This window comes from Vidua macroura, chromosome 15 (assembly GCF_024509145.1).
Source record: "Vidua macroura isolate BioBank_ID:100142 chromosome 15, ASM2450914v1, whole genome shotgun sequence".
Taxonomy (NCBI): Eukaryota; Metazoa; Chordata; class Aves; order Passeriformes; family Viduidae; genus Vidua; species Vidua macroura.
Window position 1 is genome coordinate 12,290,931 of NC_071585.1, and position 4,365 is coordinate 12,295,295.

The window sequence follows — 4,365 nt, forward strand, 5'->3', positions numbered from 1 at the left end:
GTTTCATCTGCTCCCCACACAGCCTAATGTGAGCCCTTCCTAACTGTAACCAATAAATCTCACTTACTGGAACCTATCACTTCTTGTCTCCTGGCAGACACAGATAATAGTTTATTACCTTCTATACTGCACTTTTACCTATTTGAAGGGTATTATCATGTATCTCTTCCACTTCCCCCAGACTAAATCAAGTCTTTTTTTTTTTTCTGTACCTCCTTGCAGGGTGCACTTGCTGTACCTCTGGTTGCTCTTGCCACTGTCCTCTGGACTCTCTGTGCTCAACAACCAGAAGTCAGTGGCCAGAGGCCAGGCAGTGTGCTGCCACGATGAGCACAGAGCAGGTGACGTGCAGGTACTACGTGCAGAGAGTGTGTTGGGAGGCAAACAAGTTTCTGCTCTCACATGATTTGCCCACAAGCAAATCCTCCACCATCTTCAAGTACTACCAGAAGGGACAGTGTGCCTGCAGTGCTTGGTACAGGTGTGATCAGATGAGGGTCACAGCCCCGGGTGAGCCACAGCCACCATACTGTCCCTGGCAGTCCCTCACAGCCCCACTGTGGTCCCACCACCACACGGAGCACAGAGTAAGAGGAGGCTCAGGGACAGAAATCTGTGTGGCTTGAGTGAAGAGCAGCAGAAGTCCAGTGCCCTCATAGTTGTGCTGTGCTGCAGCAACCAAAATATCAATCTGGAAGTGAAGCCCCATTACCACTTGGAAGCAATTTGCAGTGGACTGGGAGCTCCTGTGGTGACAAGGAGCAGTTGTGTCCATACATGGTGGAGGGAATGTAGCACTTGGGAGAGTGCTGCCTGTAGCTCCACGAGGCCATGGGTGAGATATGTGGGCAGCAAGTGCTTCAGCCTTTCAACCAAGAACAGAGGAAGGCTCACAAGATTATGTGCATAGCAACATTTGAACTTGGTACGGAAAAGGCCTTTGCTTTCCAGGCCAGTCAAGTCAAGGTGTGCAGCATCTGTGTGGAAGTGCTGTGTGAGAAACCACCAGCCTCTGAGAGGAGGTTTGGGATCCTTTCCAATTGCAACCACACGTACTTCTTGTCCTGCATCTGGCAGTGGAGATGTACCAAGTAGTTCAAGAAATCCATCATCGAGTCCTGTCCAGAGTGCCGAGTAATATTCAAGTTTGTCATTCCCAGTGTGTACTGGGTAGAAAAGCAGAAGAAAAATGAGCTGATTAAGGAGTTTAAGCAGAGTAGGGAAAAAGCCCTGCAAGTACTTTGAAAAAGGGAAAGGAATGTGCCAGTTTGGTGAAAGTGTATTTGGAAGGAAGTTTTGCAGGGAACAAAAGGGCTGAAGGAGATAACAAGGTCCTGCAGAAATGCTAGGTTCTCTGAGCAACTGCTCTGTATGCTGGAATGCACAATTGGGAACTACTCTTCTCCAAACACAGTGACTGCCTCTACACTGTGGCAGGAGACCAGGCTCTTTGTTTCACTGTCAGCTGAGTTATTTCCATGTTCTGACTCATCCACGGCTGTTTCCACACCAGTGAAAGCAGCAGCATTTGCAGCATTGTTCAAGCCCTCACAGGTGAAAATAATTATGAGGCAAAAGTTTCCCTACAAGTTGCACCAGTCATACTGAGTTTTTCACTTTTCCCTTTGTGGATGTTACCTCATGTGTGCAGCTCTGGGTACGTTCACAGCATGACCATGGTTCACTAGGACAGAAGGACACAAATGACAGGAGGCCACAGTGATCATGTCCAAACCTGCCTTTCCTCAGGAACCTGGTACCTCACAAATTGTCTCTGAGTCAACGTCAGGATTATTTCTTGTGCTGCCTTCATCTTCCTGCACTCCCCATCCCTGTTGTGAGTGCAGCAGTCACTTCCTTCTCACTGTCCTGTGTAGCTCCTGTTCAGGCAACCTTTAATTGCTACTTCTTCCACCTTCCCTTGAAGAACAGCACTTACATTATATTTCCTTGTGGATAGAAAGAATAATTCTTTTCAGTTAATTCTCTCTTCCAGTTTTGTTAAATCCCTGATATGTTGATCTTAGACTGCTGAGCCTTGCTTTCTTCTTCTATGAGACAGGACAAGTGCAGCACCCAGAGGCTTGTAAATCCTGTCATCTGTGCTGCTGCAGCAAAAAGCATTGTCATTGAACGCATCTTACAACGACTGTGTTGCCATCAGCTGGGGATCTAGGAGGCAGATCTTATTGGAAAGTGCTGCTAAATACTCAGAGAAAAGCAAATCTTGAATTCTCAGGGGTAAATATTTATTCCAGACACTCAAAAAAGTAATGATTTGTGAATCAAGGCATGGGAGGGTTTTTAGTGGTGACAGTGCCTGGAATTTTTCAGCAGCTCTTTTTTTCTCTTGTTGGGACTTCTCATTAACAAGCACTAATGGTCATGGTAGCAGCTTCATGAGCTTCTGTCAGACAGAAGAGCTGGGGCAGAAATTCTTTGTGCCCTCCAGTGCACTCATTACAGTTTTGTCTCTTCAAGTTCTGCTTCAAGTCAAGGATTCCCCTTGCATCCTTATGGGGCCATTCCACAGATGAATGAGCAGCTGCTTTCTGATTCCCAGCACATATTTCCCCTTTGTTACAGTTCTCATCAGGTCTGGTCACACTCCCACATATTCTGATATTTCTGTTATCCTGCATCATCTTAGGAGAAATAAATTAATAAACTCCCTTGCATGCACACCTTTCCCTGTGTCCACTTAAAAACCAGTCCTGTGGCAAAAATTCTTCAGTTCTGCTTTCAGATAACTGATGATCTATGAAAGCAAGTTACAAATGAAGTTCCTAAACAGAATTTAATAGAACATTGTTGTTACAGTGACTGTAACGCAGTGCAGTTTTGATGTTTTCAATCCAGAGTTACAAGGGTGTGCACTCTTATCAGTCTATTTGATTATAAAGTCCCTATCTCTGTTGTACTGTAGGCATTGGGGTAGCTCAGTTTGCTGGTTAATAAACTCTCTTGGATGTCTATAGCTCTTTTATAACATTTAGGACTTCTTGAGTTTCATGGTTACCACAGTGTTATATAGAGCTCATTCCTTCTATTCACAGGTCATTGTGCTAATAAATATGAGTTAGATGCCTTTGGGCATTAATTAACAGGTGCATCCCTACAGCGTGACAAGGAAATTATTTTGGCTGCGACTTTCCAACAGTATATTATCAGAGGGGATTGTATGAACAAGTCAGTGCTTGTTGGAAGGAAGCATGGGTATGGGACTTCATTCCTGGCTGTCATCCTACTTCCTAGTCCACAAAACCTCTGTAAGACAGTGGATCTCTGAAGGCTGGAGGCAGCTTGCCTGTATGTCTCTGTGCAAACTGTTCTACTGAATGTCTGTTCAGGGACCCTCCAGAGTGATGAATATGTCAAGTCACTCCAAGGTATTACATGAAAAGAGACCCTGGCACCAAGTTCTTCTTGCCAGAGTCTTGCAGACATTTAGAAATGCTGTCATGCAAGCCAAGATACAACTCCAAGTTCTTTTAATTCCTGCAATGATCAGACAACTGCTGAATGTGATAAGGCAAGGATTTCAGCTCAAAATGGACTAGGGAACAGGGAGGGGAGAGGAGAGAGACAGTAGGCAGATACCACATAGGAGGTGCAGATGTTAAAGCTTTGATGTTCTCTCCTTCAGCAGAAAGAGTGGAGCTGAGATAAGCAGCACTGTGTTGAGTAATGGCATTATCTTGCTCAAAACACCAGGAGATGCAATTGTTGTGAATGTCACTGTGTGAGAGTACTTGATTGTCCAGTCAGTTTGCTCTGCTTGAAACCAGATTAATATCTGAAACCAGGATTGCACCTTTTATACTTGACAGTTGGAGCTGGTTATTGTTTTCAAACAAAATGCCTCCTTGCTGGAGTGGCATTCCAGTACTTGTCCCAGGGCAGTAGTGTGGTGTAATCCAGCAGCTCCCACTGAAGAAGAAGCTGGACCATTTCTCTCCTGGCTGTGCTCTGACTGTACAGCCCTGGTGCAACATTGTCAGCATCCCAGACATACCACAGACATGACACTGGACAGCACACCTGAGCCTTCTTGTTTTCATGAACATGGCAGAGCAGAATGAGCAAGACTCTGGAGGGATTCAGAGGTGTTCTGTATATCCCAGAAAAGCTCTAGTGGTATATGAGCTCTTTCCAATGTAGCACTAAATGTTTCACATCTCTCCTGTTGCTCATTGCATCTCCAGGGGAAGATGTGAGTGCAAGGAGTGGCTTGTTCTGGTAGCTATCTCTAAAAAATATGTATTTAATTATCTTGTAGGAGGCAAGATTGATAAAACAGTCTCACTGCTCTGGGACCAGAAATCAGTGGAATTTATTATGGATCCCAGATCTTGGGATCCTGTT

At 45.0% G+C, this 4,365-nt stretch overlaps 1 pseudogene; it reads left to right on the forward strand.

Moving 5' to 3' along the window:
- Window positions 1–326: 326 nt before the first annotated feature.
- Window positions 327–1,318, forward strand: LOC128815089 (E3 ubiquitin-protein ligase makorin-2-like; annotated as a pseudogene).
- Window positions 1,319–4,365: the final 3,047 nt, after the last annotated feature.